Source organism: Xyrauchen texanus, chromosome 46 (assembly GCF_025860055.1).
Source record: "Xyrauchen texanus isolate HMW12.3.18 chromosome 46, RBS_HiC_50CHRs, whole genome shotgun sequence".
NCBI lineage: Eukaryota > Metazoa > Chordata > Actinopteri > Cypriniformes > Catostomidae > Xyrauchen > Xyrauchen texanus.
The window spans coordinates 9,720,122-9,734,315 of record NC_068321.1 but is presented as its reverse complement, the minus strand read 5'-3'; positions in this window follow the sequence as shown (position 1 = coordinate 9,734,315).

Here is a 14,194-nt window from a genome sequence, read left to right as displayed (position 1 = left end):
ATCAGTCTTTCGAGTAATACAACACAATGCTGTCTCATTCTTACAAAGAAAACCTCTCGATCCAGGAGGTTTTCGCCAAGAAATGAAGCCCTATCTTTCACCAGCAGAAAAGCCCTGCAGTAAGCGTTTTCATTCTTTTTTGTCTCACAGTTTTGGCTTTCCCCACCCAAATGGTACTAAAGCTGAATAAACAGCAGTGAACAAGGGCTTGCTGAGTTTCTGGAAATATGCTCAGGAAATGGTCTCTCTCATTTCGACAAATGGCCCACTTTTGTGAGATGTCGAATGAGCCTGCAGGAACCAAACAGTAGTATAGAGAACATGTTGCTTTTCATTCAAGGGGCGAATTTAAAGTTATCACCGTTGAAGCCTAGAGTGCACTGTATGAACTTTAAAACATTTACTGACACCTGAGGGAACCCCCAACCCCCCCTCCCCCCAGAAATATGTTGAGTTTTCTCTTTCAAGTCAACTACTGTCTTGGCAGGGCAATAGTTTGGAGAGAATATTGCTAAGCAAGTATGGTAAAATCAGCATATTAATAGCAACTTACCTGAATAAAAACGCATCTGGTTTTATTGCACAAATCTTTGAAAGGTAACTCTATCGCCTCCTTGAGTACTGAAGTTTTTACCAACAAGTTGCAAGAGCGCACGTTAAATATGTTGCTCTTGCAAATGCTCTAGCAATGTACATCAGTTCTCCTCTTGGTGTTCACTTGAGTTCCTTATGAAAAAGTTACTCTATTCCATGTGTTTGACTTTCTTATATGGTTTTTATATAATATAATATTATTTTATTATATATAAAGGAGTTCTAAGTTTACCCAGGTTTCTGCCATCAATGTGGAGACCTTTCAAAGAATCTGACCCTCAATTTGCTAAGACGTTCATCAGACAAAGTCTCATCTCTTCAGAAGATACTGAACCACAATTAGATAGGTTTCCTTCTCAAAGCTTTGCCAAGATATTGGCTTCCCTCACTGTTGACTGTAATCTCCAGCCTGAAAACATATCATGCCAGTTTTCATAAAACATCACAAGCAAGGTAACTGACTCAAGATCAGATTAAATGATTAAGTTCAGTAGAAAGGTTCATTTTAGATGAGGTCCTCTGACCCAGGCCTCATTCCCATTACTTTCAACTCTCTGACAGGAAGTGTAAGCCCCACACAGAGACTGACTCGAGAACAGTCATAACATCTGAACAAATACTAATGGGGTCAGATGGAGCTGATCTGGTGTGAGCAGACAGCTTGTCAAGAGGTGTGGGTTCCTTTGGCATGCCTCACTCAAAACAGTGTGTGTGTGTGTGTGTGTGTGTGTGTGTGTGTCTCTTACACAGTTAATTTAAAACCACACTGGAATGCATTGGGGCTTGGGGTTACCATGCAATCCTCTAAATTTCAAAGACGAAGTTAATGGAGTCTAAAGCCTCTATTACACATTGGTACCTTTACTTAACTTTAAAAAAATAACGTTTTTTCACCCCATAATGCACTCTTTGGCTGAACTTTATTCAATTGCGGTCAGTGGTTCCATGTGTTTGAAATTAGGTTTCTTAACAAAATTACTATGTAATCTTAACACAAAAACTTTGTGTAGAAAGAACCTATTTGAATTGGGTAAACCCAACAAATTTCAGTCAGTGTCAACTCAGATAAATCTCTTTTAGTTCATTATGATCTAACTAGTGAAAGTGAATGTTAGCATGCTGCTAAATACATGCTAGTTGGAAGCACAACAGAGTGTAGTTTAGTAACTATGCAAGTGTTAGCACAGCATTTGTTCATCGACGCGATCAATAAATTTAATGTGCGATATCTACCTGTCCTCACGGTAAACTCAAGCTCCACTCTTCACCATGATGGTAAACCCCAAAACTCTAACATAACAAAACAAGTATCAGTACCAACAAGTATCCTGCTTTATATTAATCGTACACAAAAAACAGATAAAATAACACTTAATTTTAACATTTACACTCTCTATCGAGTCACATGCAAAGCAAATCATGCATGTTGTCCCAACTGGATTAAGTAAACTTCCATTTTACAAATTTAAGTGGATAGAAAGCAATGAAATAAAGTTGTGACAAATGTTTTAGAATTGTGTTGCTTTAGTTCATTCTAATTGAGTTAATTGAACAAGCAGCAAAAAAATTTTTTTTGAGTGATAGTAAAACAAATAGTTTACCCAGAATTAATTCTGTCATCATTCACTCACCTGAAGTCTGAAGCCGTATAATAACTTTGCTAAACATCAGGGCTTGGGGTTCCCACACAAGCCTCGAAGTCACAGAAAGTACCAGACAAAATGTATGGTTTGAATATAAAACATTTTTGGCCCACATATTACCCATGCACCTTTACCAAACCCTCAGAGACTCTTTAAACAGTTGTTTAAAGCAATTAAATTATAACTTGGTATTAATGAAACTTTATAGGGTGTAAGAGGAGTGCTCTGAGATGAGCATACCGTAGTGACACACAGTCAGAGAAACTGGGGTTTTACCAGAGGTCAAAGAGGTGTAGGAGTATCCCAGGACTATGAAACTTTAGAGAGTGTCAGAATACTGGTGTGAAGTGAACATAGTAAAGTTTCAAACTTCTAGTTTAAGCTAGCAATGTCAGACACTTCACAGGGTGATCAATGAGGTGTGGGAATATTCCAGGATCATGAAACTTTAGAGAGTGTTAGAGGACTTCACAGCTTCCTAGAAAAGAAAACCCAATGTTGCCATTGCGTTTTTTTTTTTATAACCAGTGATTTCCTAAAAACACTTTCAATATGGAATAAAGAAAGGACATATATCATCAGTCTCAGTACTTGGGTCTCTGAGGGCTTAATAAGAAAAAAAAAATCAATGTTTTCCCATTTCAACCATCAGAATAAAATTCATTATATGGACAAAATTACACCACTTTTTACAAGCTTTTGCTTTTTTAAATCTCACAGTGCTACAGACAGGCCAACAAAAAGACACTTCACAAATGGATGTATTCTAGTGTAAACTGTTCTGTGTCCTCATTTAGTCCTAGTTGATTAGTCCTGTCTGGGTCAGATGCATGCGACATACATACAAACAATAATGCAAACGAGCACATACCTTGAGGTTTTACACTGCAGTGAAATGGAAACAAAACTATTTAGGAAGCTGTAATCTCAACAGAACAGCTCATCGTGACAGCTCTTTCAGCATCCACCACCATATATGGGAAGATTTGCTCTGACTGCTCCCAGGGAAAGTTTTCACCTATTGACATTCAGGAATGGAACAATTGGGTAAATACTGATGGAGTCCTGTCAATGTCACACTACATACACTAACACGCATGCTAAACTGCCAGAATGTCAAGATGTCAATTTCACAAGAGGATCCAGAAAACCTCACTGTGTTTCTTTTTCAGACTGTGGTCTGTCTGAGCTGTACAGCAGTGCTTCTCATCTGGAAATCAAGTGACAATAAAACAAAAACAAACCATATTTATTTAATTTAGCCAGGGTCATATTCTATTTTGCCTTGCATAGTTTAGGTCATGGTTTTTAAAGATGAGGGCATGTCACATAACCTGTCCGTGTTGACATTGGACTAATTAGACTAACTTCTACCAAGCGACCAGATGAATTTGCACTATAGAGTTTAATTGAGTTATAGCCTTTGATGTTTACAACAAATGATATGGGAAACATTTTTCCTTTTAATAAGTTAATAAGCCTAATTATTTTGATATCTCAAAATCATTTTAATATAATATTGTTAGTTACATTTTATTATTTTAACTCAGGTCAATGACGTGACCATTTTTTATTTTGTATGAAATAAACATGGGCACAAAGATATCAGTTCTAACCAGATGCATGTTTTGAAGTAGACTTTTAAAAGATTTCACATTTTGATAATTTTTATCAACCTTATTTGTCAGTGACCCAATCAGAACTAAACCCCAAACACTTCAGTACATTGTAAGTGTCCTATTAACTGGATGGATGGATGGATGGATGATGGATGGACGGACATAAAGATGGATGGATGGATGAATGGATGAATGAATGGTTGGACATAAAGATGGATGATGGATGGATGGGCGGATGGACATAAAGATGGATGGATGGATGTATGGATGGATGGATTGTTGGACATAAAGATGGATGGATGAATGGATGGATGGATGGATGGATGGATGGACATAAAGATGGATGGATGATTGGATGGATGGACATTTGGACATAAAGATGGATGGATGGATGGACGGATGAACAGATGGACATAAAGATGGATGGATGGATGGATGGATGGACATTTGGACAAAGATGGATGGATGGATGGACGGATGAATGGACGGATGGGCATAAAGATGGATGGATGGATGGACGGATGGATGGATGACACTTATCTTGACGATTGAGAGCATAGTACACTGCCGGGAAGTGCTTGTTGACTCCCACCCACCAGCCTCCCTTATAGTTTCACATCAACCAAACATAAGTATTTAACACTGAAGTACTTGAGCTTCAAGAATTACTATGTTGATTTAATAACTAAAGGGGATTTTTGATAACAGTTGTTTTTTAGTCATTACTAGTTTGTTTTTTATTCATTTTAATGAAAGACATGATTTCTGACCACCTGGAAGAGAATAATCAATATCATCTCTTGTCACATCTGAATTCACATTTTTGTCCTGATACTGGTGGTCCCTCATTTATGGACATAAACCTTCCCATATGAGATTTGGGTCTGAGTTTTCTCCTGCTGTGTCAGTGAAACACAAAGAAATGCTTCTTAGGGAGGAACCCTCTACAGCCCACAACTATTCAACCATTATGGCTGCCACCCACAGCAAAAAGACTGTAGAGAGAGAAAAACCAAAAAATCCCTCAAATAAATCTCATGCCCTGGCCAAATCTGCTTGTTTTTCATATTATCAAGACTGACATGCAATGCAAATGACTTTGTCTGCTTACCCTCCTCTCCATTTTTTATTATCAGGGAGTTGATTTAACCTCTTGTTCTGACAGATAAAAACTTGGCCAACAGCATAATGGCAAAGTTCACCCAAAAATGAAAATTTTCATTTACATAGCAAGTGAATGGGGTCCAAAATTTTGAAGCTCCAAAAAGCACATAAATGCAGCTTAAAAGTAATCCATACCCTGATAGCACACGTACATCATAGAGATGTCTATTTTAGATATTTTCATCTGGAAAGCATCACAATCTAATAAACATCTTTAAAAGATCAGATTTACAAACATTATAAATCATAAACATCTCAAAGTCATCTGCTGAATGTCTTATTGACAACCGAGACATACTTTTTGACATACGTCAAATGAGCAAACAATGCAAAAAAATGTGTCTTCCAGATGTAAACACACACATCAAATAGATGTCTGGGTGATGTACATGTGCTATCCGGGATAAGACTTCAGTGGTGTAATCCATGTCTTCTGAAGCGATCCAATTGGTTTTTGGGTGAGAACAGACCAAAATGTAACTCAATATTCACTATAAATCTTGACATCAGCAGTCTCCTTGGCAATCATGATTTAAATTTAATTTACACTTCCTAGCACAGTCTAGTGCTCTGAGAATTGTCAAGAACTTAGAAATGTAATTGAGCTTGAAATCATGATCGTGCCTAAAGAATGCGATGGCCAAATGTAGAGTAAAAAAATTAGTTACATTTTGGTTTTTTCTCACGCAAAACTGATTGGATTGCTTCAGAAAACATGGATTACTTTTATGCTGCTTTTATGAGCTTTTTGAAGCTTCAACGTTTTGGTCACCATTCCTCTGGACCTACAAAGCTGAAATATTTGAAAATAAATCTTTGTTTGTGTTCAGAAGTGAGTAAAATGTGTATAGCAGAAATGTACTTCCTTCAGTGACTGGCTGTATAGTAATATGAAAAATATGGTCTGGCCACATCACAGTTAAGGCCATAATGAAAGCAGTGATAGATGCGATGCATTGTGGTCAGAGGGAGGGGAAGGGCATTTTGAGGTGTCTTCTCATTTTGAACGATCATCTCTTGACAGCAGATCTGAGACTAGATGGTTGGATTAACTTCAGAATGAGCTGTCGAGCTCATTCTCTTGTTGATTCATAACTGTGTAAAATTCTTCAAAATGTGTAAATTATGGTAGAATCTTAATTTTTGGGTGAACTATTCCATATGGTAAGACTTTAGGGACACTCCTTACACAAAGGCTGCTCCAAACAGTGCTAGCTTAGCCTCTAGCGAAGCTAACATCACACCATGTTTGAATTTGGATTGACAAAATGATTAGAGGTCATTCGTTTTCAACAAAAATGTGCGATATGCTGTACCAGCATAACTTACTTGTTCAACCAGTCAGTATGTTTGCATTGGCAGATTTAAACTTGCTAAGCTACATTTGTCTGTGCGTATACATGACACAATGTGTAATCGAACATTTGAAGGACAGACGTCAGCTGCGGAAGTGATGTAGATGTTTTCGGGTGACATTTTGCATCATTAGCACACAAAACAAAACAATGAAAGTCAGCTATCTAGCTTCTCAACAGTAAAACTCACAGCCAGAACAGCATAGAAAGTTTACAGCTTCTTATGTTCTTCTGGCTTAAATTGTGGTACAATTAAGATGTACACTATACTATCTGTGTACTTTGTTTGTACACAGAATGGATTAATCAGAGGTAATTGTTTGATTAACGTGTGTACATAGCGTTCTTGCGCCAACAAAGCTAGATGCAACACAACAAACAGGGCAAAACATGGGTATCTCGTGACTTGTTTTTAAAAGTTCTTTTCTAATTAACTCACCATCTAAACAACTGTGCGCATGCAATATGAAGCATAATGGTTAAAGACTAGTGTATGCTTAAAAAAAATAAACAATTGAGAAACACTGTAAAGATGGTAGATGCCTATGTAGACAGCTGTTCACTGGGTTTAAAAACAGAGCTTTTGTCTCCATAGGACTTGCGTTAGATCAGCACCAAATATAAGAATCCTGTCCAAACATCCTTATCTCTGCCCTGACTGGGCATCAGTCACATAAGCCTTACATTAGAACAAATCCCTGGCATTAAGAAATTTGCCCGAGCATGCCAGGCATTCCAACCGTCCCTGTGCTGAGAGACAACCTCAATCAGCCCTGATCTCTCGTTGCAAACAGCTCACAGCAGTGGAATGCTACACATCTATTTAATGGGTACCAACAGCTTAAACATGAGACCCCTTATCCCAGGGCTTATTCAGTTCACAATCCAAAACAGAGCTTGATCACCATTGCAAGCCTAATTTCCTCCAAGTGCCCAGCTGTGTGACAGTTATAGCCTCATTGTGGTTTGAAGGGACTGTTTGATTTGGTTTTGCAAGAAACTTGGAATTTCTGGTTGGTGTTTGCTGTTAAGAGTTTGTAAGTGATAATGTATAATCAGACAATAATTATCACAAAATAAACCCAGACGGAATGATTACATTTTTATTTTTTTCATGTTTTTGCGATAATCACCAGCTGATTGTGCACTATATTACTTATCACAGGGCTATTTGCCAAATATATAAATTAACATGTAATAGTGATTTTATTTCAAATACATATTTATATACATTTTATAAATATATATATATATTCTCATTCATGTTTTTTCATAGGGATTTCATAAAATCCTTCATAAAAGTATTCTAAACCATGAACCAAATGAACAGCTCTGAGGTGAATCACAACTTTTCAAACTTTGATCTGAAGCGAAAACACATTTGAAAATCAGACAAAAAGATGTACAAAAGGTACAGGACTGTGTACTTAATGTCTTTCGAATGAACTACAATGAATCATGAAGTGACTGTTCTACATATGATAGGTGTGGGTGAGAAACAGATGAATATTTAAGGACTTTTATACCATCAATCTCCACTTTCACATTAACATTCTTCTTCTTTTGTTTTTGGCACTTTGCATTATTTGTGCATATTGCCATCTACTTGGCCGTTTGGAGAATTTATAGTAAAAAAGGATTTAAATAGCATATTGATATGTTTCACACCCACACCTATCATATTACTTCTGAAGATTTAACCACTTAACTATTTAAAATCACTTCTTCTTAGCTGCACATGGGACTGGTCATTCCCCCAGTGATAATTAAAGAAGGATTTGATTTCACTGACATGACTAGAAGCAAGCAAGCAAGCCTGGATACACTTCCATAACTTACAAGTATTTGTGTGTATGTCATCACCCCCTTGATATGTGTGTTTTGTGTATTACAATTTGCAGTGGGGTCCAGTTGTACCTCCGCCACGCCCTCCTCCACTCTCCATTTGCTGTTCTGATTAAATTTGTCCCAGCATGGCACTGGTTAATCCTCTCTCTCTATATATATACACCACACTGTGCCAGATGGTATCAAAGGGTGAGATCCTGAAAGACTTACTTACAAGGTCAAACTAGTTACTGAGAATAAATTCTTAAGGGTGTTTTGGCTTGTTCCTGTATCAAGAGTCCTCAACCAGGGATGTGCACGCTAGGGGGTTGAGGGTACTTTAAATTCTGGGTTCCCCAGAACTTTTCAATCTGGATGCTGACATCTTTGCTCATGGGCAGTCAGTTCCAGGATCGGCTGTCATGTGAGAGATCACTCATAATCAATGGCAGCAATATGGGAAAATATACATCCATTTCATGCTTCTAAGAACCCTTCAAAATTAATCTGTCACCAGGAATAAAAAATTACTAAGATGCTAAAGATACTAAGATACTCAGCTACTTTTGAATGGGCATCAATAAAGAAACATGCTTTCATAGGCTTTTTTTTTTTTTTTTTTTTTGCTATCATAGGGTGTAATTACATCATCTACCAGCAGGGGCTAACACAGAAATGCTAACCAGCTAATTCCTGAATAATTACTTACATTTGGAATTTTGTGTACAAATCCCTTTTATATAGCTTTTTTGGTAATTTCTGGGCAACTATCCCTTTAACTATGCACATTAACTGTTGAAATAATATTAAACAGATAATTAAAAAAATGCTCTGTCTCCATGTGAAAAGATCCAAATGGCTTGCTTTAGTTTGTTGAGTATGAAGTGCTGTGCAGAAAGTATCTGTGCTTGTCAGCCTTCTCTGGATTCCTCTGTCTTTCATTCCATAATCCTCTGTAGACCTGGGACGTGTGACCTCCCCTCAGAAGCTTCCTGAGAGTAATTAGCCATGCCTCAAGGAGGACCAAGATTCAGTGGTCTTTAAAGAATGAATTTTATAAATTTAGAAAGCTGGGCATAATGTAAATTCGTAAACTAGTTTTAATTGTATATTTTTGTCTTGTTGTGCAGTAAGCATCCCTAACCATCCTTAAAACAAGATATATTTAATCGAGAAGCAAAATGTTGTAGCATTTGTTTTCAGAGAATATATCTTGAATTAAGTTTATTTTTCTTCCCCCATTGGCCAATATTTTTTTCTTGTTTTAAGCATAAACATTACTAAATGATGTAAGATTTGTGCTTAAATTTTTTTAGGGACCCTATTTTAAGAGGGCTATTGCTAAAAGCACTGCTATAACAGGCCATAAGTGCAAAGTCAATAGTCATGGTCATGACATTTTGGTATTTTTGTGCAAGCATGTGCTAAGTCTAGGTGCAAGTTGGTGTAGCGAAATTGTGCATGCAACGCGCTAATGGACTAGATCAAATGCAATTTAATTCAATTTAAGATCTTCTCCGGTTATTGAACCATCTGCATCCTATTATATAGTCCCTGTCAAGCACCAGTAATATAAACAAAGACAGAGCACTTTCATAAGAAGTTGGTAGTGTAAATGGACACTATGCAATGAATTACAAGAATAGAAATTAAGTTCATTTCTATGACAGTGACATGCTCCTTTCATACACATGGAAAATGTCATTCTCATCAGAAATTGGATGTACAGTATGCTCCTTAAATTATAGGGAATGTAAGTAATCCTAATCATTTTCATCTTCTGACACACAAATAATGGTTATTGACAGTGATTGTTTTTGAGTGCACTTAACTTCTAAAAGTCCATTTTGAAATTTGTGCCACTTCATTAAAATAGAATAAACCCACAGTTTGCACACATAGGCACACACCCACAGACTTATTACGTATTACTTACTTATTACTTATGCCACTTATGCTTTGCGCTGTCATGAAAATTGTGCTTAAAATTCTTAAAAAGTCGTTGCACTTTGCACACCCACGAAAATAGGGCTTCTCCATAATATCTTAAGCAATTTTGCTTTTCAAGTATCTTGTTTTAAGAATTTTTTTTAAATATATATTTTTACTGAAAAACAAGACAAAAATAAAGATTTTGTTTTGTTTTGCAATGTAGGAGAAATGCTTTATTATCATTGTTGCTTTGTTCTTTGCTCAGTTTGTTTTGATACTTTCTATAATCCTATAATTCTAATCAAATTTCTTCTCTGAAATATTCTGTTTGTATTTTAAAGCAATGGTGATACCTAGCCAAATGACAAAATAATACCATTCTCTCAACTCTGTATAATATGCACTTCCCCCCTGTTTGGGAAAGGATGGTGTTCTAGCTAAAGTCACATTGCTGCCATCCCAAGGGTCCTTAGCCTCAGATAAACATGCATTCAATGCCAGGGCTGACCCTTTTCCCATCCCACCATGGATGGTCATGGCATTGGAAATGCCATAAACTGAGTGGGTCTCTTACGCTACGAGATCACCAGAGATAAACTGTAAATCACCCGGAGAAAACATTTTGCCAAGAGAGCAACAAAACATAAAGAATGTCCTCTTTACGGAAACACCAGTTTTCATTTTCATCTCATGGTAGATGTCTGTTTCTTAATATGCTGGACCAGATGCAAGAAAAAATGAGATAATCCTCAAGACTGTTCCATTCATGTGTAGCCTATTTCTTGGAGTGAAATATGAACTGTTTCATTTGTATTAGCTGGACTTGAGACAGCTTTTAAAGTTGAATATTAAAGGTTCTCAGCTAACACTTTCACTTGTCACTATAAAATGTGTAATATGGGAGATTGTGGACTAACCAAAGTGACCCTCATATAAACAGTGTTTAATAAGAGTTGAACAAAGAAACATCTTCCTGTCAAGTATCAGCGTGCAACCACAGAATGTTTTTTATGTGAAAGAGAAAAATATGAGGAAACCATTTTATTCTGTATTACATTGTCTCAATAAATTACAAACCCAACCTGATGGTGGTCAATGAAAAGACTTGCACAGAATGGGGGTCTTTCTATCATAAACACAAGATAAGAATCAATGGATTGCATTCTCTCTTTTAGGTCTCTATATAGCTCTTCTGTATATGAAGCACATACATTTAAAATAATGATAGTAATATAGCCATAAATACTCTCATGTCATATCTGTCTGAAGAGTTTGAGCCTTCAAAATCATCCAACTGTAACTTATAGCCTCCATTACACTTATAATGACAAAACAACACACAAAACACACACAAATTGACTTACAACCCATATCAAAGAGGATAAAAACTCTGTTGCCCACAATTGTTTCCCACTTATTAAGTTATTTTGCATGCTAATACAGCATATTAATGTAGTTGTGTGACTATGAAAACAACAGGCCCACTCTAATATTAAGAATGGCTTCAGAGCAGAAACAGAAGACCAGGGTATTAGTTTCAGATTTATATTTTGAATATCATATTTTAATATCACATTATGTTTGACCACTTGGCTAAGTGTCTTGAAATTTGAAATGCACAGACTGGGGCAGGTGCCTGGGTGTTAAGACAGCCCTAAAAATACTCTGAGAAGGACAAGCTGAAGGATAACAGAGAGAGTGGTCAGTGCTGTTTATTTCAGCATCTCGCACCATGAGCATTGCGTTTTTATGGCCCCATGACAATTTCAGACCGAATGCGTTCTTGTTCTATAAAACCCCTGTTAAAAACACACAAAAAAGTACAATGAACAAAACAGAACACAGTGTCTCAAGACAGGCTTGTATAAGTTGACTTTTTTTCAAAGTCAGAAACATACTTTATGCAAGTACGCAGATTGGAGTACTTGGTCACCGCATTGCCAACACATGGTCTTATAGAACATACGTAATGTGCATTACTGCATTACTGTGGCGGTAAGAAACCTCAGTACTCAAGGGGCAAAAGTGTTACCTTCAAAAGTCTGTGCTATTAAACTGAATGTGTTATTAATCAGGTAAATTGATTTAAATATATTTACTTTACCTTACCTGCTCAGAAATATTCTCTTCAATATGTTCAATATCCTCCATGACAGTAGTTGATTTGAAAGAGAAAAATGGCCATAGAAGTGAACAGCAAACACTTATGTCCACTAAAGTGCCACCTTGTGGCAGCATTGAGAATGCAACGCTTGCGTTTAGTTATGAATTACTGTCTGATTGGACATTTTGGAACAGAACAATGCACAAATTGAGCTTGTGTAGCTAAAAGCGTCTGTGTTCACATACTTGTGTAGAGTGTACCACTGCTCCATATATGCATATTACGCAGTCTGCATAGGGCACCATCTTACCCTAGGGGGCACCAGAAACTCAAATGACTGCCCATCCTCGCAATTTGCATGTTATATTCATGCCATCTGACAATCGCAGAGCTCTGCGTAGGGCATTAATAGTTTCTAACTTAACCTGACACAACGTCGAGAATGCTGCACCTAAGATGCTGAAGAAATGAGAAGGATATTGCTTCAGGCAGAGCTCCAAAAAGGGGCAGGAGCTCTGAACCGCCAGCAAAAATATAGGGAGCACCTAACCTTTACCCTAACCCAAACCATGAGTTGAAGTGACACTCCCTATTGGAGTTGGCACCACCCCCTTTTGGAGTAACCCTACCCTCTTCTGGAGTAACCCTGCCCCAATTTGGAGATCTTCAGCCTGCAGCTACTTGAAAAAAACTGCAAGATTCAATGCAACGGTCAAACACGCCTGTCTAGCGCATGCACAGACAGCACACATATTTTTCCGAGATGTCTGTTTAAGAGCATTTCATCTGGAAAGCATTGCAATCTAATTATCATCTGCTAAACAACATAAAAAGAGCAGATTTACAAACATTCTAAATCATAAAGGTCTCAAAGACATCTGATGAATGTCTAATTGACATTCGAAAAGGAAACGTCTTATATACATATTGCTGATGAGCAAATTGATTTGATTTACGCATTCCAGATGTAAACACACACATCAAATAGATGTCTGGTGATGTACGTGTGCTATCAGGGATGTTTACACAGGTAAACTACTGAAAAACAATGTGAACTTGAGATCAGTGTGAAGACCCTTGAGTTATGTTCCATCATGTCAAGCAGATTTTAACACAAGTGAACAGTCAATTCAAGTAATTTATATTTAGAACACCAGTGAGCAAGCCAAAGGCGACTGTGGCAAGGAACACAAAACTCCATTAGATGTTGGTTAATGGAGAAAAATAACCTTGGGAGAAACCAGACTCACTGCGGGGGCCAGTTCCCTTCTGGCAAACATCATGAATATAATGTAAATATTACTTAATTATGTGTAGTACAAGTCATGGTTTAAAATTATTGAACTAAGTAAGTGTTAGGGGCCAATGTTCAAATATAAAGCTTTTGTATTAACTGTAAGATTAATGAAGTCAATGTCTTATTTTTACATAATATAGAATTTACATTCTTATTCAACTGCAGAAGTGCAAATAGATACATTGTGCTTTGTCATTTGACTGATGAATGCTGCAATAGTGTAGTCCATCCTTTGATAAAGGTGATGGTGGCAGAGGTCAGTAAGCATGTGGCAGATCATGTGGCGTGTCACAGAACAAATTGGAATTGGGCATTCCAAATTGGTGAGAAAAAGGGAGAAAATAAAAAAAATAAAAAATGTACATTAGAAAATAGAGTTTGACGAACCTAACAAATTTGAGTTAAAACTACTAAAGTATATTTAATTGACCTGATTTAACTAAATTAAGTTGGCTCAATGACACTGACTTAATTTGAATGAATTAAATTGTGTGTAAAAACTTTGCTAAATTAAATTAAGTACGGCTAATGACTTCATATTTTTAGCGTAGATGCCATTCACTTTAAAACGTGATTATAGAATATGAGAAGTGTTTCTTGAGGATTCACGGCCCTTAAATGGGCATAGAAACGGTCAAATGTCAGGCAACAGCGAATCG